Here is a 21,605-nt window from a genome sequence, read left to right on the forward strand (position 1 = left end):
GGTTACATCTCCCCACATGCCGGGCTGTGATTTATCTCTGCAATATATCACCCAACTTATTTGCCTTTACTTATTTTATTTAGTGTTGTCACAAATAATATCAATTGGCCATTGACTGTGAACCCTAAACTGTAGTAAATTAATGAAATAAGCTACATCTACAGAACTCATCAGTCCCCAATTTGATTAGAGCCACTTTGGTTGCACCAAACCATTTACTATAGACGAACCTCATTTATTAGACAAGCAGCTTCATGAGTTCTTTGTAAATTGTTATGCATAGTATGGAGGAGATTTTAATGAAACACTTAAAGCTGACTCTTTTACATCTCAATCACTAAGCATATTTTATGCTGGTGGAATAGGCCTTTTCAGTCATCTTATAACTTTAGCCTAAAGAACTCTTTCTGAAGTAGTTGTTCATCAGTGGAAGGGAGTATTCTTTTAGTTTCTGGGCAAGACAGTGGGGACAGGGTGGGGGAATGCCAGGGCTTTCTAGGTAATGTACTTTCTAAACTGTGTTTCAAATTGTCTCCCAGAATAGAGAGGATTGTCCCAACTCTGTCAGTTGTATCCATTCCTATGTGTTTTGGCAGCACTACTACATTAAGAAGTGTTTCAGACAAGAGGAATGCAGAAATCCAATAGGTCCTTTTGCTTTGGAATTTTAAAAGGCATGCTTTCAAAAGGAAGAATGTTGTTAAAAATCACCCTGAACTACTCATACAGATCATATCAGTGTTTCTTTGTAGAGTCTTGGCTATAATAGGCAACCAAATATATCTCAAGGGAAGGGAGGGGGGATACACTTGCAAGAAAGATAAAAATCAGTAAATTAAAAACAACCAGGAGAAATATAGAAGTTTGATATCAAATAATTAGCCTCTAGACAAAATTAGAAGGGACCAGAGGGCCAGTATGGTATCCCTGAGCAGGGTTGTGGGGGGATCTGCTGGTGGGAGGGAGCCTAAGTGAAGTACTGCCATGCAAGGCTTAGGAGGAAAGCAGAGGGCAGAAATCATGGTGGATGAGATAAGAACATTCCTGGGAGGTATTTGTATGAGACGAATGCAGAGTTCAGATTGGAAACATTTGGAAAAGATTCTCTTTCCTCCTCACGTAAATAAAGGTGGGTGGCGGTGATGCAATGCAGAGTCATCCTCACATCTCTGTGAATAACATATGCTTCCCTCATGGACCCACTGATGTCAGCGTCTGATTGAGTAGCTGCAAAACAATCACATAAAGGCTTAGTGGTAAAGTTAACTACTAATTTAATATCAGTTTGAGTAAGAATTTCACGCATATGTATACCTTAGACTCTCACATATTTATATTAAAAAAATAGAGCCCTTAATTAGTAGAGTTTAGACACTGGAATTGAGGGGATTTAGATATCCATGTTCCATAGAACAGATGAAGCTAATTTTCCAAAAGTTGGTTGTTTTTTCAAAGTTAGCAATTAATTAGAACTCAAGTAACTGTACTAATTATTTAAAATTAAAAAAACTAAAATATTCTTTGAAACAACCTCCTAGTTAGAAGGAAAATAAAATGAAGTGGAAGGAAGGAAGGAAAAAAGGAAGAAGGAGTTATCTCTTACCATCTCTTTGATCTCAAGTGATAGCTCCTATCCCCTAGAATGTGTTTATTTATTTATTTTATTTTATTTTGTTAAGGTGATGTAGGGGTTACAATACTCTGTTCTACTGTATTCTAATTCTCCCACAGTTCTGAATAGTCAGTTACTGTTTGTGGACCTTGTGACTTTAATGCTCCTCTCATGCAACCAAGAGTTGCTTCTAATACATTAGCTCTTTTGTATTTATTCCCAGACTTCACATTTCAGTTATAAGTTCCAGAAATAAGCTTGTCTAGGGTGTGATGTGTATGTGTGCACTTATTTTACTTTTAGAGCCATCTGTATATTTCCTAAGATACAGAGATTGTCTCTCTAATATCCTCTGTTGTACCCAGTTCAGTAAACTAATATGACATTTAACATCTATCCTAAAATAGCTCAAGTTAAAAATAATCTTCTTGTTGTATCAAGCAACTTTATTTTTCTTTTCAAAATGTTAAAAATAAAATCTTTGGTGTAAGTTGAAAGAAACTCCAAATATAGCTGTACTGATGTTTTTTATATTTATGTCTTCCACATAATCATGAACATCTATGAGGTTAAATAATTTGAAGTTTACTCAACCATTAAGAAAATAATCAGAATTTAAGAGAGTTTATTGGGTCTGTATGTGAGAATGATCAGGCTAATAGAAGAATTGGAAGAGAAGAGAAGACATAGGACATAGTAATAGACTCTAAGCTAAATTTCCTGACTTCCAATTCGGTATTTTTTTTATAATTCTGTAGAGGATATGATTGCTCAAAATCAATTAATAACATATCAGTGATTACATGTTTCTTAATGCATCAAAATCAGATACTTCTGCCTTACTTTTCAAAAATATAATCTGGCTTTATTTTTTATTATTTTTCTTCAGTCAGTGAAGAATTTGTTAACCACTATATTCATATTAAACATTTTAATTACAAATTTTTAAACAAATGGTTTTATTACAAAGCCTTTCAAAATGATACAGGCTCTAAAATTATGGAAATGTAAAAACCTGGAGAGCAACAAGCAAGAAATACTAGAGCATGGATTAAAAGCCAAGGTGTTGGTCTGGAGATCTAATACAAAACCCCTGATATTCAACTCTCTAAGGAGCTCCTTCCATCCTGGCACATGAGTTCTTTAATAATCTCTACAGTATGCACAGTCAAATGTAACTCAAGTCTTATCAACTCCATGTTCTAATTAGACATGTCTACTTAGCTTTACTTAGGACATATTCACAATGTGTTCATTTGCCAGTGCAGGTTTCCTTTTATACATCTCAAGGCTAGGACTCTACCATATGAATCATAGCACCACTTCCAACTTTTTCTATATATGTGGTACCAAGGAATTGAACCTAGGAGCTTCATGAATGATAGATAATTACTCTACCTCTGGGCCACACTCCTGGTCCAGGATTAAATTATTCTGTAAGACAATTGTCTTACAGACAGTATGAATTCTGATTTTAATTGGGTGTAGTTTCTGTGATACATACTGTTATTCTAGAGAATGTGCAAATATCCATGATACAATCTATCTAAATGTTATAGGACATTGTTAATTATTCTAGAAACTGCATAATTATAAACTATTTTGTGAATAATTTTAAGTGGCAATATATTTTTTTCTTGATATATAGAAATTTGATTAAGAAAAGCATGAGGCTATGCATACTATAATTTTCTTGGCTTATACTTTGAATTCCAGATCCTTACAAATTCCTGTGTATAAATATTCTTCAATTTTTAGATCTTCCAAATAAAAGTAAAGAGGTAGGACTTTTAAATGCTTCTTACTTGACCCATTAAATGTTAAAAATTACTTCAGCTTCTAATATATTTAAAAGTAATGTCTATGACATACAGAAGGAAATGAGCTTTTTTCTACTTGAAATAAAGCAGGTATGTCATTAACTACTATGAAGTAAACCTGTCTCAGAAAAAGCAAAGGTTTCATTTTATGTTTGTTGTACCATCTCAAAATCCTGTTCAAATGACCTTTCCAGTAATATTTATTCTGAACTGTCACATAAAGAAGCCTTATGAATAGACAATAAGCTTGTTCTGCTTTGAAAAAAAATTCCAACACTATGACTTCCCACATGTCCCCAACTTTAAGGTATTTAAAAAGCAACTGTAATATTTTTATAAACAACAGAAAAGCTCAGTAAGAACTAGTAGCATTGCTAGATTCAGCAAGTTCAATCTGAACAAAGGATACAAATAATAGGAAATAATATAGTACATTAAGGACAATAGTCACTCTGTATATATGTTTATTTGTTTATATGAAATAGAATAGGGAAGGAGGGAAAACAAGATGAGGGGAGGGGTATGGGGGAGGGAAATGGGGACAAAAACATGAGAAAGGGTAGCAATGTTTGTTAAGTAATGCACCTTCTATCTGATGAATATAATGTAACTCTTGTATTAATTACAATAAAAATATATATTAAAAAAGAACACAAATGATAGTTGCTAAAAGCATCTTCTTTTGCCAGTGGGAGGGTAAGTAGTAGGATTGAACCTAGGGCCTTTGTAATGGTAGATAAGCATCCACTTGACCCACACGTCCAATCTTAATAAAATGTTAATAACATTTTTGATGAAAGCCAGAAGCGGTAGCTCATGCATGTAATTTTAACTACTCAGGAAGCGGAGTAAAGTCCCTATGAAACCCTTATCTTCAAATAGCCACTTAAAAACCGGAAGTGATGCTGTGGCCCAGGTGGCCCTAGCACTAGCCTTGAGCACAAAGAGGCCCGGGACTGCACCCAGGATCTGAGTTCAAGCCCTACTACTTAAAAGAAAAAAAAAGAGAGAGAAAAGAAAAGATAAAGAAAAAAATATATGATAGAAACTTTGGCTAAGTTTGCTCAGAGTACCTTAATACTACTTTAAGTTCTAGAAAGTATTACTAACTGAAGTTTAATGACTTTCAATTCTGACGTTGAAAATTGAGGCACTGGTAGGGTTGCTTCCTTATCAGGGCTTGGAGGGGAAAAAAAAAGTCTTTCCTTTAAGTGGCCTTTTTTTTTTATATTGACACTAGCTGTGCTACAATAAGGTAAACCCCTTTAACTTAATTTTAGCTTAACTATTTCTATAAATTTACTTTTTATTGCTTCTAAAATAAAATCACTTATCAGTCATTGGGTAGGGCTTTTAACATTTGAAGAAGCAAGTCACAGTTCAACATGGAGGGAACACTATCAATTTCATTTGAAATATCATTTAAAATATTACTTATTTTCTACACAAATACTATAGTTAATTAAGGGACTTGGGACTGTCTGTGAGGACTTTTTGCTCAATAGTATTCTACTATTTTGAATCATAGCACCACTTCCCTGTTATTAGTTGCTGATATTTGTCAAATATATTCAATGACCATTTCGAGCTATCTGATATCTGATATCTCATCCACAGATTATCTTACATAAGATATGCAAATTTCAGAAAGTAACAGGGGTCAAAAAATTTTTCATGACAAAAAATGTATTCAAAATGCCCTTAATACTTTTCTACCCAGAAATGAATCTCAAACATCTACTAAGATGAATTGTTGTTGCTTCCCCAAGTATCTCAGTGCATTTTCTGTTGCTATCACAAAATACCCCAGAATGGATAAAGCCCAAATAAAATATTTTACTTGGTTTATGGTTCTGACAGTCCAAATTAAGAAGTTCCAATTTTCTTGGGCATTCTTGTCCCATGGTAACATAACAAAGTGTGTCACATGACAGCACAGTAAGAGATAGAGGGACACATGCACCCAAGAGAGATATCATCTCTGTTATGAAAGGATTCATCCACTTCATTTCAGTGACACAGACTTTTTCTGTTAGATCCTAGCCAGCATAGATGCCCGCCCCCCACCCCTTGCTTCACAGTCAACAGACACAGCAACAGACAATACCTGCTGTGGATCTCACTCTGTGTGGTTGGCCATCATACATTCACCTTAAATACTTGCTTCACAAACTTCAAGCAGTGAAATTAATCCACAGCGAAAAAGAGGTGAATGTGAGGGTAACAAATTGATTCAAAGTTATAAGAAAGGAAAGAGAAATTTTACAGGGCAAAAGGGTTGCTGATCAGGTGGCTGGGACCAGAGGTTTTTAATTGGCATTACTTCTGAGAATTGGTTAACTTTTAGAATAAATAGGTGGTTGGAAGGTGACTTTCTCATTGGTTAGACACTCAATATTTTGATAGGTTCTTCCTTTTTAGACACTGAAATTTCTTTAATGAAGTTATAACATTATGAATTGGAACTTTATAAACGTTTTTAGCTCAGTAGTTACATATTCGTATATAAAATAATGCACCAACATGTTTTCATATTATCTATTTTATAAAAAAATATCCTTAACAAAACCTAGATACATAAGGCCATGTAGTATGATGCTAAATGTAAGGACCTCCAGAATATAGAAACAAAAGCCATATAATGAGTGATTGTTGTCCTTAATGTACTATGTTATCTCTCATCTCTTTTGCTGTCCCTTGGTTATCTAATATTTTTACAGTATTTCACCTTGTTATCTGATATATTGTATGTTTACATATTTGTTTATTTGAAATCGGATAGGGAAGGGGGAAAACAAGATGAGGGGCAGGGGTGGGGAGAGGGAAATGGGGACTAAGACATCAGAAATGGTATCAATGTTTGCGAAGTAATGCACCTTCTATCTGGTGAATATAATGTAATCCTTCTATTAATCACAATAAAATATATGAAAAAATAAAAAATATACTATGATAAAATCTTTAAGTCTCAGGTAAACTGAATTTAGTAATAGGTCCTTAAATTTTCAGTCCACTAGTGAATAGAACACTTTGCATATACACTAAAGTATATGTATAAATTTTGATTTTATTATTTAAGGTGCTTGTTCATTATTTGCTTGTTCATTTGAAATGAGACATGGTCTCACTATGTAATTCAGCCCATTGACTCTACATTCTGAGTGTTGGAATTAAGGGAATGTGTCACCATACTCTACTATGGTGATTCATTATAACTGTGACAGAGTTAGAGCTCAAAAGGCAATGATGTAGACTAGGGTTACTGTTCAAGTACAGGTTACAGTATATCTGAAGGTCTACCTTTTCCATTTACACTGCTGATATTTGTTGTACACAACTTCTTAGGCAGATAGAAAAACTGAATTTCGTGATTTTTAGAGAGAATAACCCAACAGTGTAAACTTGTTGGAGATGAGATGTTACATAATCTGCTTGTAAGATTGAGTTCGGTCTACTTTAGATATAGGAGAACACAGTAACAAAGAGACATGATCTATCTTAGAAGACCAAACTACAGTGGCAGTTGAATAACCTAGGACATGGATCTACCATTGATTCAGAGATAGATTGTGGAGGACTGGGTTTTGGTGTTTTACTGTTGTGTTTTATGCAGAGTGAATCTGGTAAAGTGATTTCAAAATTCTTTCAATAGTGAGAACACTAACTACAATGACTAGGCTAAATGTACTTGTTATATCACATCACCAATGTAGTCTGACCCTTTATCCTGGTAGATAGGATTTGTCAGAAATTCATAAATTTATGGTTAGAGGCTGCTTAAATTTGAACATTTTTTATGTCTAGATAAAAGTACCATCATTATTTCAATAATCAGAAATACAAAATGGATTCTATGAAGGCTTTGTAAAGTTCTGGACATTAATTTTCATTCCAAACAACTTAAAAGCTACATTATCTAGATTAAGATATTTTATATCTACGAACAACCAGGAAAGGAAATAACTATTATATGTCAAATCTCAGCACTTAACAGATGGTGATACAATTAATACTCAATTAATGGTAGGTATGTTTACTTATATTACTATTTTCATTTCACAGAAGTAATTATCTGTGACCCAAAGTTTTTTCTAGATATATAACTAAAAGCTAAATTTTACCTTTTCCATCTTTCATGTGAACCCACATGACTATATTAAACAATAATCATAAGTAACTGACAAATTTGATTAAGAAAATTTTAGTTTAAACTTGACCTCATCTTGAATTCAAGTGGAAAATCTGGTAGTAAGGCTTTCTCTTTTTGTCAGTTCTATCAAACACTGTGATCCATGGAGACAGGAAGAGCTATTAAACCAAAGAAATACATAATTAGTTAAAAACTAGGTGGAACTGAATCTAAGAAATAACTGTGAGGGAATGAGGGGATAATGCAGTCAACATTATAAAGCCAAGTGATTAAGGCATCCTGTATGAGCTGAACATAGTAGATTTTTTTTCATTTTTTCCACATATTTTTATTGTAATTAAAAGAAGGGTTACATTAAATTCACCAGATAGAAGGTGCATTAGTTCCAAACATTGATTGATAATCTGTCTAATGTCTTGGTCCCCATTTCTCTACCCCAATACTGCCCCTCATCATGTTTTCCCTCCTGCCCTATCCTCTTTCAATTTAATAAATATGCATACATTACAGTATATCAGATAACAAGGTGAAATTTTATAACAATATGAGATAACCAAGGGACAACAAAAGAAGTGAGAAATAACATAGTAGATTAATGACAACAATCACTTATTATCCTGGAGGTCATTTCATTTAGGATCATACTATATGGCCTTATGTATCTAGGTTTTGTCCTACTGATTATGACAAATGAGGGAAACCATTGAGCCTATGTTCCTTTGAGTCTGGCTTACTTCACTTAATATGATTTTTTTCTAAGACTTTCCATTTCCTTACAAAAGGGGTGATGGCATTCTTTCTGACAGCTGCATAGAATTCCATTGTGTATAAATATCACACAATGATATTGATCCACTCATCAACTGAGGGGCATCTGGGCTGGTTCCATATCTTTGCTATTGTAAATACTGCTGCAATGAACATCATTGTGCTAGTGGATTTAGTATGTCCTTGTTTCTGAATGATTGGGTAAGTGCGAAGTGGTGGAATTGCTGGGTCATAAGGGAGCTCTATGTTTAGTATTTTGAGGAACCACCATACTGTTTGCCATAGTGGTTGAACGAGGTTGCACTCCAACCAACAGTGTAGTAGTGATCCCTCCTGGCCACATCCCCTCCAGCATCTGTTATTATTAGTTTTCTTGATGCTGGCCATTCTAACTGGAGTGAGGTGGAATCTTAGAGTTGTTTTGATTTGCAGTTCTTTCATGGCCAGAGCTGTCAAACATTTCTTCATGTGTCTATAGGCCATTCTTATTTCTTCTTCAGAGAAGACTCTCTTTTAAGTCTTTGGCCCATCTTTTAGTGGGATGGTTGTTTCTTTGGAGATTAGTTTGGGAGTACTTCAATTTTTTGAGCTGTTGATATATTTTAGATATGAGGTCTTTGTTCACTGTATGCTTAGTGAATATCTTCTCCCACTCTGTAGGCTTTCTATTTAGTTTTCTAGCTATGTCCTTTGCCATACAGAAGCTCTGCAGTTTAATGCGGTCCTACTTCTCCAGATTTTCTCTAACTTGTTGTGTTTCTGGGTCCTTCTTTAGAAAGTTTAGACCTGTATTCTTTCTGCTAAGAATTGTTTTTGCTATAGGGTGTCTTTTATTATTCCATATAAAATTTTGGATTGCCTCTTCTATTTCTTTGAACAGTGACATTGGGATATTGATGAGTATTGCATTGAATTTGTAGACAGCGCTTGGCAAGACTGCCATTTTCACAATGTAAATTCTACCAATCCAGGAGCATGGGGGTTTTTTCTATATTCTCAGTTCTGCTTTAATTTCCTTTTTCAGGGTTTTAAAGTTTTCATCAAAAGGGTCCTTTACATTCTTAGTTAAGATAATTCCTAGGTACTTTATTTTCTTTGAGGCTATTGCAAAAGGAATTGCTTTCCAGATTGTTGCCTCATTCCTCTCATTGTTGGCGTAGAGGAAGGCAGTTGATTTTTGAGGGTTAATTTTATACCCTGCTACCTTACCAAAGTTTTGATTCAGCTCACACAGCTTGGGAGTGAAGTCTATAGGGTTCTTTATATACAGAATCATGTCATCTGCAAAGACGGAAAGTTTCACTTCCTCTTTCCCTATTTGGATCCCCTTTATGTTTGTTCTTGCCTTGTTGCTCTTGCTAGGAATTCTAATACTATGTTAAAGAGGAGTGGAGAGAGTTGGCATCCTTGTCTTGTTCCTGATTTTAGAGGGAATGGCTTTAGCTTTTCGCCATTAAGTATAATAGCTGTGGGTTTGTCATACACAGCCTTGAGGAATGTTCCATAGATTCCTAGTTTCTCCAGAGCTTTTAACATAAAGAAATGGAAAAGTGTAAAATTAACATAGCAATGAAGGAGAGGGATAGCGTAAGGATAACTGATCTAAGTTGATGGAAAGGCAAAATAGTTGAGTACAAAATTTAGAAAAAATAAGGTAAAACTTATGAAAATAAGAAGAGTAATAAGAAGAATATATAAGAAAAGAGGAAGGTATATATGGATGAAATCTATGATAAAAATTTTTTAAAAGTGAAAATTTTTTAAAAAAGAAAGAAAAACAAGAATAAAAAGTGGGGGGAGATTCCACACAATTGTGAGTTCTTAAACAAGAAATACTATGGTTAAGAATCAACAGATTAAAAAGCAGGTGACTATATCAATAAAAATATAATCCAGTCTGTACCCAGTGCTGTCACTACGTTTCTAGGAATGACCACAATATTAGGGGGAAAGTAGGGAAAAAAATGGAAAGAATCATAACATTAAAAAAAAAAGGTAGAGGTAAAATGGCAAAAAAAAAAAAGAACACAAAATGCAAATGAAAAAAGGTAGAAAAAAGGAGGGTATTCTTCAGTTTATTTTTTTGGGGGGGGGGCATGGGATAGGAAACTTGTGTCTCCACTAAATTCGGGATCCAAACACTTTAAAAAGTCTTTTTCTCCTGGCATTTGGCTTTTCGGTTTTTCTGATCAGTTCTCTTGATTGGGCAGAAAAAAATAAAACAATGGAGCTGTGGCTGCGGGGGGGTGGGGGGGGAGCGGAGGAGGAGGGGTCTTTGTTTACCAGGAATGCGGCCCCACCCAGGGGGAGGAACTTCCGCTAGCAAGGGGGTGGACATCCGGCTATGCTGCCTCTGGGAAAACCTTTGCCCTTCTGAATGATGGCACTGCTAACACCACCTCTCAGGCTCTAGTTGGTTTGGCAGGGCCTTTGCCAGCAGTCAAGATGGCTCTGCTGTCGGCTGTTGGGGGAAGGGATTCCTTCCCAATGCAGTTTCGCAAGCAGAAATGGAAACGTCCATGGAGTTACTCACAGATTGCTGGATTTTCTGGTTCTGTGAAGTGGGTAGGGCTGTGCCACAGCCTGGTGATGGCTCTGGGCTCACACAGTCTTTGTCTGGCTCTGTCTGGCTCTGTCTGGGCTGCCGAGAAGCACTGTCTGCTCAGATGCTTTGTCTCTGCGGTGGCTCTGAGCAACTTGGGCTGCTCTTCACTGTCTTCTTGTGCCAGTTTCCTGCCTTTATCCTAAGATCTCAGTGGTGCTAAAGCTTACTTAGGATGGGTCTTTGGGTATGAACTTTACCCTACGATGCTAGAACTGGTATCTTGGCTAGAGCTCAGACTAACACTGAACTGCCGCCATCTTCCACCAATCTCTCAGTAGATTTTTTTTTTAAATAAAAAATTCTTAAGGAAAATGAGTTTCAGATAATGTAGTTATCAGTCTTGATTTTTGAATATTCTAGAGCAAACATTTGATTTCTAATGAATTTTAATATAATTGTCAAAGTTTTTCACTAGAGACTAGGTTAAAAATTAATCAGCAATAACTTTTTATGGGTTTTATGTGTTGTATTAGTCTAATCAGCTGCTAACCCTGCAGGGGCAAGGGCTGAAATTGGAGTTGTCAAAATGAAGTAAATTGGAAGTGGAAATGATAAATTCTTCCTTTTCCTCAAAAGAAAACACAGATCTTTAAAAAGTAATTTTTCCTTCTTACAAAGTGGGAAATGGTCTCCATAATCTAATATGTTAAAGCAGATTCATTGATTGCCCTTTTAAGATCTGGAACAGTCCAAGAAGCAGGTACAAAATGGAACAAAAATAGCGTTAGAAGGCTTTAATGCTCTAATCTATTTTCTGTAGAAATACAAATGGCGGTGCTTTCCTTTGTGCTATATTTCCTCCCTGCCTCTATATCTGCAAAACATTGTGAGAAACATGTACAAAAATAATATTCATTGTGACTTTGTGACTTAATTTTCTTGGTCTGGACAATTTTCAATTTCTTAACTATTTAGCCTGGTATGATCAGGTCTATGCAGGCTTTATGAAAAAGAAATGTCTTGACATGAAAGTAGCCTAATGAAGGACATATGAAAATTATAAACCGTTCCAAACTAACCCAATTTCTAATGAATGAATCAATGACTGACTATCATCAAACATCTTATTTTAATTTTGGGGGGGCGATAAGTAAAAAAATATATACATTTAGTTTGTACCGCTGTCTTGCCAGAATAAGCATTGAATTCATTAGCCTGACACCTCCAAGGCAAACATGAAATGACCTATAGATCATAACAAGATAGAGATCATAAGAGAGCCACTTTACATGATTTTTAAAGTGAGTTATCTGTTTTTTTAAAAAAAGGATGTGACTGAATTATTTTTGCATGAATGTTTTAAAATGTTTTTATTAAAAATAAAAACTGACAGAAAAAAAGCAGGAAAGAAAGGGAGACTATCCAAAGTGGCCAGGAATGTTTAAGAGAAATGGGGCCCATCTAGTTTCCTTGGGGTGAAAATGTGTGCTTAAATACATGAGATGGATATTTCACTTGGTATGTGTTACCCATTCTGGTTAAGCACCAGCAGGAGCAGCTACAGAAAAAGACCCATTGGTTTTTCCATTACAAACACTTCTTCCCTGACCCCAACCCCCAATGGCACACCAGCGGGATTCTTTGATATTATTTCAGTGTCCTTTTTGGTGTGTAGCTTCAATAATTAGAATTCTCACAATCTGAAGTTAACATTTTTATGTTAATTTAGTATATACTAAATAGATTATAATATCTGATTTTAAGGTCATGTTCGTCAATGTGTGTGATTCTGATGTGGAAGGTCATCATTACAAAATACTCTTTTTTTCATTTTAGACTTATGTTTGTTTCTCAACTCAGTATGTCAAGATGCATATTCCATATAGTTCAAGGAAGGACTAATGAATGAGAACTACAGTTCCCAGTTGGCATCTCCAATGTGTCTCACTTATATCCAAGGCAAAAGCTAATGCCCAAAGGAATCCCTGAAAATATGTGCTCTAAAATGTATAAGTATAAACTGAATTGAGAAGAAATCTCAATCGAGGTAACATAAAATAAAAACCCAGTACCTAACGGTGTCAAGCACCAGGAAGAAGACATAGTTTTTAAGCAAAATATGACATTGTAATCTAGCATAGAAGCTACATAGTGAGTAAATTTCGACCGAAGGCTTATGCTACCATTTAAATTAGAAAACATAAGAATTATAACTGTAGGGCCAGGAGTTTAGCCTAGTGGTAGAGTGCTTGCCTAGCATGCACAAAGACCAGGGTTCGATTCCTCCGTACCACATACACAGAAAAAAAAAATCCAAAAGTGGTGTTGAGGCTCAAGTGGTAGAGCTCTAACTTTGAGAAAGTTCAAGAACAGTGCTCAGACCCTGAGCTCAAGACCAGGACTGTCAAAAAAAAAAAAAGAATTATAACTGTAAATACCAAAACACTGCTTATATTTTTGTTGTTGCAGTTTAAACCAGAAAGGACATTGCATTCCATCTGTCTTTGTATCCTTTCTAAATTTTGTGGTAAGCCTAAAGCCTCAAGAAGTAAAATGACCCATACAAAGAACTACAATTTATTTACACTGTATCACTGGATTCAAAAATTTGGTGCTTTATTGGTTACAGCAGATAGTTCACTGGGAAATGGTATTATATCCCTAACCCACAGAGCAAGTTATATATCCTTGTCCTCAATTTAAAGATAGAAGGTAATCCGAGAGGTGAAAATTGCATTCCTGTGTACTTTTCCCTCAGCTCAGATTTTAATCATGTCACTGAGAAATCAAGAACTCAGAAACAGAGTCTAAATGAATGTCCTAAATAATAGGCAAAAAAGAAGATTTCACAATACTATTTGCATGGAATAACAGATGATTTTTCCCCATTTAAAAAGGTTTTTCTTAATATTTTCCAAATTTTATAATGTTTTATGGAAAAAGAACAAGAGAAGAAGAGAGACAATGATCAGGAAAATATAACCAGCTTACACAATTTATGTGTCACAAACTAGGAGTATCTACACAGATATGCCAGAGTTCTTGTTCTTAGAGAAAACGATGTAATGAGACAGAAATTAAGGTAATTATCTCAATAATAATTTAACCCAATTCAGAGTGCTCTGAGAAAGAAGACTCAGTTTTACAGGAGGTTACCTCTAGCCTGGAGATTAGAAAAGATTTCTTATACAAATTGATATTTTATCTGAACTAAATCATAAATAAAAATGAAATAGCTAAGTGAGGGTAACAGAGAAAGTGAGGCCTATATAGATAAGGAAAGAGAACTATGGGGAGATGGGGCATATATGGAGTATTTTTGTCTTAACCTATATGTTTCTGATTTATCACACCTTCCCAAATCCATGTCTGGGAGAGCATGCTGATTGTGGAAAGATAAAACAGAACAGTATTCTCTATAGAGGTCTATCCAGTTTGCTTGGCCACCAGCCAGGCATACTGCAGATCCCAGCTAACATCAAAGCAACTTCACTGATTTGTTTCTAGATTTGAATGCATCTTGGTAAGTCTTCCTCATACCAGTAAAACTCCTGAGATGGGCTACTTAAACGTTACATATATATATATATATATATATATATATATATATATATATATCTCCTATTGGCTTTAAGCCACTGGGATCTGACAATGTTTGTTAGACAATGTGCCTATTGTAAAACTGATAGAATAGGCATTATTAAAATAAATGATTAAGGAGCTTATGGTGCACACAATAATGAAATAATCTTCAGATAATTGAGAAAAGAGATAAAAACAACTTTGAGTGATGATGGAGATAATGTTACATAATCAAGAAAACTCAGATTTAATTCTCTATAAAGTGAACTATAAAATACTTTTAAGCAGACAAATAGTGGCATGAATAAATTTCTAATTTGCTAAAGTTAAATTGGCCATGCTTTCATGAATAGATTATAGGAGAAAAGGAGTGGAGACAGAATACTAGAATGAAAACTTAAAAGGAAAACTAAAAGAACTAAATGACAGAGGAATATCTTTTCATAAAATAAAACCATTCTGAAGGTTATTTTCTGGTTTTCACTTAAAAGACTTAAAAATACTACTTTTCAACTGCCCTTTTGACTGCCCAGCTTCATTAAAAGTGAAATCAAACTCAGGGATTCAAGTAATGATTAATTATCCCCAACAATCATAGGTATTCAGTGAGTTTTAGCTAAGAATTAATAGATAACTGGACATTGTGTCCAGTCTGGACTCTGAATATTGAGCAATTAATACATTTTATGAAAAGATATAAATATATTAACTGCATTTTATTGTCGATTATTAGCGATTCCTGTAGCTCAGGGCACAGCACATGTTCAACATGAACAAGGCTCTATGTTCAATTCCCAGTTCAGAAGGAACAAAAATAATATAGAAGAAGACATCCCTTTATGGCTTTCAAAAATTCTTCAGTCTTAACTGACAGCCAAAATAGAAATCCCACAGTACGCACAGATATATTGTATTTCTGAATGTCAGTTTGATCATTCCATGGAAGTCATTAAATGGAATACAAACCAGGTAGAAAATAAATAATAGATAGAAAAACTTCTCTCTCTGAAGCCAGTTCCCCCTTTTACATAGATTTTTCTTACTTGTATAAGAGCAGTATTCCAGGAATTCTTTCAACAATACATTCCAGCAATTCTTTCTTTTCTTCCTGTGTTGGTATTTTTCTTTCCTACATCACTGAAATCAGTGTACACATGGACTGAATTTCTAAGAAATATATCTATCACTTCCTGTTTTCTTTCAAAACTCCTCACATTTTACTTCTATTACCCTGTCGAAAATGTCTTCCTCTTGTTTTATCTCTACACTAGTGAGTTCAGTGGCCACTACTGGCCACAACAAGCATTCTTGGCAGTACATTCTCTTCCCTGATACATCTTTCTTTCTGTACTTCCTTCAAGTACTTCCTTGATTTTCATTCTTCATCAATATTTTTGTTTATCTCTGTCTTATTAAGTGGAGTCTCTTCTTCTCTGAAACTTGTTAATGTTGGAGAACCCTGGAGACTTTTTAGAGTTTTTTCTTCATAAGTATCTCTATTCATGTCTTTGACAACTTCATTCAAACACGATTTTAAATATAATCAATGTAGAAAAAATCACAAATTCATATCTCATCCAGTCCATTATCCCAAGTATCACATTTGTAATGTTGTCCACTTAATTGAATTTCTAAAGGACATATGAAATTCAATATGCCTTGAAATAAACACCAGATTGCCTCACATATAACCTTTGACATCTTAATTGATTTTAACTGCATCCCTCTAATTGCTCAGGATTTCAAAAAAAGATAATAAATAATATGACTCTTCATTCCTTTTAATTTCTTGTACCTATACTACCAAACACTGCTAATTAATTTCACTTTTGTTTGACATTTGATTTTAAACATGGCAGCCAGTGTAATGGTTTTAATATTTAAGATGGATCATCTCATGTATCTATTTGAAATTCATGCAATGCCCTCCATTTCTATGAGGCTGAGTCAAAATTCTAGACTCATCACTTTCTCACTCCATTGAAGGACACTTCCCTTTCTTGCATATGATAAACATATTTTTGACTTAAGTTTTTCCTTAGCTGCATCCTCAGCTTAGATAAGAATTATTCTCCCTACATGGACATTAATTATCTAACTTTTAAAAGAAGTCGATTGGTAGACCCAGTTTACTCCTTGAATCATTTTAAATTATTTTTAGCTATTTTAGTTAGTAATTTTTTCAGAAAGAATCTTACCTTTTGCCCTGAGGCTGGTCTTAGATGGCAAATCTGCTACCTGTGTCCACAAGCAAAGCTAATATTACAAGTCAAGACCACCAAACCTGGCTTATTTAAAGCCAATCTTCAGCCAGACTCAAGCCTGAAATCCTAGCTACTCTGAGACTAGGAGCTGATGTTTGTGGTTAGAAGTCAGCCCTGGGGAAAGAGAGTCCATGAGACTCTTATCTTCAATAAATACTTAGAAAAAGCTGGAAGTGGTGCTGTGGCTCAAGTGCTAGACACTAGCCCTGAAACATCCACCAGGCATTTAATTCAAGTCCCAGGACCGACAAGAGAAAACAAAACCAATTCTCAATGCTAACCTAACATCATTATTTACATGGAATTCTAACATCCTCTCTCAAACTCTGGTACTACCAATTTCCATTGCTCTTATCCCACACACATCGTTCTGCTTCCTGTGATTATATGGCTCCTACAATGTTATTTAATACTGGTAAATCCATGTTGGTGAACTTGGGGAAACTTAAATAAAAAGTTTATTTCTCATTCTTCATTAATTTACCAGTGATTACAGCTGTGGTACAATATCATTTTTTCTTTTCTTGTATATTTATCTTTAGAATGGTTAGAGTAGCACTTAATAGATTGCAGTCAGACACTAAGCAAATAATAAAAACTCTTTAAAATATAATGCTGTATAAACGCAGACTGATTAAAAACCAAATTTAGTGAACAATTTTAGCTAATTTCCTAATAAGAAAAAATTCTTTAAATTTAATGCATTTATCTGAATGTTTTTCTTGACTATTACACAATACCAGATGTAATGTTGCTTATTGTTTGTGATCTAGCAAGCACTGATGTTTTTAATTTCTTTTATGTATAGAAATAGATATAAATCTCTGGTATAGGTAGCAGATATCTGGTGTTTTGAAGAAACTGTGCTGACCAAAATGCATATTTATTTAAGTCAATAAAAGAATTTCAGTATCAGATGAAGAGAGAAAGATCATAGAAATCTGATGGAATTAAACCTATGAATGGGTTACCTGTGAATGGGTTTGCAGGTTTGGTGGCAGATGTCAAAACAGAGGTTAAAAGTGAGAAACTAAGAATGTGATTGCTAGGATACTAACAGTTTAAAGGTATTTGCAGGTATATGGAGCATGAAGTAGCTATGCATCAAATATATTTTCTGTTGAAAAGAATGAAGTGGTTTCATGTGCTGTGAGTGAGAAGATAAAGATTAATAGAAGGATGCTATTTGGGTACTGCTACACAAGAATGGAATGCTTATCAACATGCTTATGTGAAACAGAATGAATTGCCTTATAATGAGACTATTTTTAAGGAAAATATATAGCAAATGTTGTGTTCTTAGACTCTACATTCCCTATTGCTTTCAACATTTAGTATTCAGCCAATGGAGCCCTCCCCTATTTAGACTTTAAGGGTATTTTTTGGTGTGGAGAGTAACAAGAATTTTTTGAGTGCCCTCCATATTCTTGGCAGGCCACAGTATGTCAGGAATATGGTACTGGGTTACAAATGTTTCACTGAAAAGAGCTGTTAACAAACTCATAGCATCTACCTAGAATTGTCAGGCTATTGAAATCTCCAGTAATGCTGTTTACTAAATAACATAGGAAAAGAAAGCTCTTCCTATGGAATAATAAAAAAAAAATTAACGCTCAGAGGTCATCTGCCCCAGCTGTTTGGTTTGAGAGTTTCAGATTCTCCAGCAACACAACACAAAAGTTTTCTTTGTCCCTGCTGAAAACTACCATTCCCATGGCATGGATTGTCCCTTTTCTCTCCAGAAATGAAAGATCTGTAGTTGAAACATATCAAAGCAGGAATATAATTCCCTCTGTCTGTCATGAAGACTGTAATATTTTGCATTTGTCTACCTAACAAATCTCTCTCTGTTCTCTAGAACAGGGAGTGCTTTTTCCCTACTTTTCATGATCTTAATATTTTGTACCATACTAAATATCCTATATTTCTCACCTCACTACAAGCAGGAAACTATTCTATTTTGTGTGTCCAGTAGAAGATTGTATTCATCATGTCTCTTTTCTTTAAAGAACTTCTTAAACACTGGCTTCAAAGTAACACCTTTCTTCTTTTACCTCATGATCCTATGAATGAAAAACATAGATATAATTCAGCTCAGATGTGTTTTGAGTTCCTGTGATCTCGTTAGGTTTTTTTCATTTATTACTTATCTACTAATAGTATGATAAAAAGAGTAATTTTTAATTTTATTTATTATATTATCTTTCATAAATATAACACTATAAACAAATTATCCATTGGTAGCTATTTAGACTATATAATTTTTGGAAAAAACTGTTTGATTATATTGCACTTTATAGACTCATTGGACTTTTTTGTATAAATTATATATTAAAACTTACTGACTAAAATATATACCTAGCCCGGAGTGGTGGCTCACACCTAATCCTACCTACTCAGCAGGCTGAGAGATGAGAGATATGAGAATGACAGTTCAAAACCAGCCTGGGTACTGAAGTCCTTGAGACTCTTATCTCCAATTAGCTACTAAAAAGAGGAAGGTCAGTAGCCTTGAGCTGAAGAACGCTTAGGGATAGCACTCAGGCCCAGAATTCAAGTCCCACAGCCAATATATATGTGTGTGTGTGTGTGTGTGTGTGTGTGTGTGTACATATATATATACACATATATATGTGTGTATATATGTATAAATATTAGTACAAATATTAATGGAAACTACCCAATAAATAGCATAGCAGATGACCTTTCTAATTCCTATCCATTTGCATTCCTTCAAGGAAGGCTTTCACTGTTCATTTTCATTTATTTATTTATTTTTCTGTTGGTCATGAGTCTTAGAGTCTGGGCCTGGGCTCTATCCTTGAGCTCTTCAGTTCAAGGCTACTACCCTATTCCTTGATTCACAGGGCCACTTGCACTTTTCTAGTGGTTAATAAGAGTCTCATGGTCTCCAGTGCTCAGGCTGGCTTTGGACTATGATCTCCAAATCTCAGCCTCCTGAGTAGCTAGGATTACAGGTGAAAGCCACCACATCAGGCTCACTGTTATTTTAGTTTTCATTTGAGAATTAGTGAGATTGAACATATGTGATATGATTGGTGATTATTTACAATCTGTCTCCATATAGTTTCACAATCTTAGTGAGATATCTTACGTTTTGATGTGTGAATCTTACCTACATATGCAGTAATACACGATAAGTTAATGGTGTTTCAAAACTAAAACATTTTCTGAATTTTCTTACAATGTATTTTCCCTGCAAATTATTTTAAAACATTTGAGGCACAGTCAGATTCTTTTTGTCGTTTGTGTTTTATGACGTCTAGATTTGGTTTCATGACGTCTAGATTTGGTTTCATGCTCCTCAATATTGTAAATTGTGTACTTTTATTTTCTTTTAGGCTCGTGGCTGCTTTGTTCAACATACATATTCAGTGCATATGAAATTTATATTAAGCATGCTGTGATGGAGATTTTATCTTTCTCAAATAGATAACCAACAATACATTATCATTTATTTAAACATGGATCCTTTCTGAAATAATTTGGAAAATCAAATTCACTCTATCTCAATTCCATATCATACTACAATTGATTTGTCTCTTCCTCAATAAACATAAATTTCTTTAACTTCTGTAGCTGCAGAGTAAAAGTTCCCTATTATTAAAATTGCTGAGTATTCTTGCAAATGTCTTCTTTAAAAGGAAATTGAAAAAAAATATTTACGAAGGTATTATGCAGTGTCTTACAGCTTTTATTGAGCTCATTTTGTAGATTAATTTGAGGTAAACAGAAATTTTTATCATAATTAAGTTCACTACCAAAAATGCACTGTGATTTTTTTAATGTTTATGTTTGTATGAATTTTGTTTTATAATCTTAAGACTTAAGGAGCTTTTCAGTTATTTTCTCTTTATTATTCAACAAAAAACCCTATTATTTGTTACCATTACATTTTTTTCTTACAATTGTTATTACCTAAGACGAGATCTCACTTCTTTAAATTACCAAAAATTTTTACAGTGCCAAACTTTGCAGCAAATACTGAGCCAGTGGGGCCGGGAGTTTGGTCTAGTGGTTAAAGTGCTTGCCTAGCATGCGCAAAGACCCGGGTTCAGTTCCCAGTAACACATATATAGAAAAAGCCGGAAGTGGTGCTGAGGCTCAAGTGGTAGAGTTCTAGCCTTGAGAAAGTCCAAGGACAGTGCTCAGCCCCTAGGCTCAAGCCCAGGACTGGCAAAAAAAAATACTGAGCCACCTTAAGTCATTGGTTATTGGCTTGTCAGTTGACTAACAAATTTTTTATGTGAATACCAAAATAAGCTCAAATAATTATCATTTAAATTATACTTTTAATTATGTTATTTGTTATTCTGTTGTGTAAGTACATTGAATACATTCTCTTAAGTACTGTAAAATAAACAACTAAAAATATTGGTGGAAACAAATATTTGTAAAAAACTGTTACATTTCATAGGTTGATATAACATTTTACCAGCCATTGTATTGGTTACTAGAGTTGAATATTTTCTAAATACAAGTTTCCTTCCAATATCTAGTGTACTTGACTATTTGGGGGAAATCATTGGACTTCGTAAAAGAGGATTGATTCATTTGGGAACAAAAGTGACATTTCCATCTAAGATTTTGATATTGTAAGTTTTCATTTTCACTTTAATTATTTAGTATTTATATTTTGAGGAGTATAAGAATCATGTCAAGTGAAAGTAGGGGAAAAATAAATTTGTAGCAAAGAAAGAACTGAAAAGATGAAATCACAGCTAGAGCCAGAACAGACCCTGAGGGTCAAATAAATAAATATGGAAAACTTTAAGGAAGAGATTTTGTCTCTCAGGTTTTAGAATTTATCTTGAACTGCTGTTCAAACGATGGCTATTTAAAT

The 21,605-nt window shown here is 34.4% G+C and overlaps 1 long non-coding RNA gene across 1 annotated transcript in view; it reads right to left on the reverse strand.

The window, feature by feature from the left end:
- Positions 1 to 647: 647 nt before the first annotated feature.
- LOC150061591 (uncharacterized) overlaps positions 648 to 21,605 on the reverse strand; it is a 30,580-nt gene continuing 9,622 nt past the window's right edge. The window contains exons 3-5 of the long non-coding RNA XR_016535840.1: positions 18,674 to 18,804; positions 7,650 to 7,740; positions 648 to 1,227 (exon numbers count right to left, since the gene is read on the reverse strand). This is a non-coding gene — a long non-coding RNA (uncharacterized LOC150061591). The remainder of the gene's footprint in view (positions 1,228 to 7,649; positions 7,741 to 18,673; positions 18,805 to 21,605) is intronic.

The sequence above is a fragment of the Megascapheus bottae genome, chromosome 6 (assembly GCF_031878675.1).
Source record: "Megascapheus bottae isolate mThoBot1 chromosome 6, mThoBot2.hap1, whole genome shotgun sequence".
Lineage (NCBI taxonomy): Eukaryota > Metazoa > Chordata > Mammalia > Rodentia > Geomyidae > Megascapheus > Megascapheus bottae.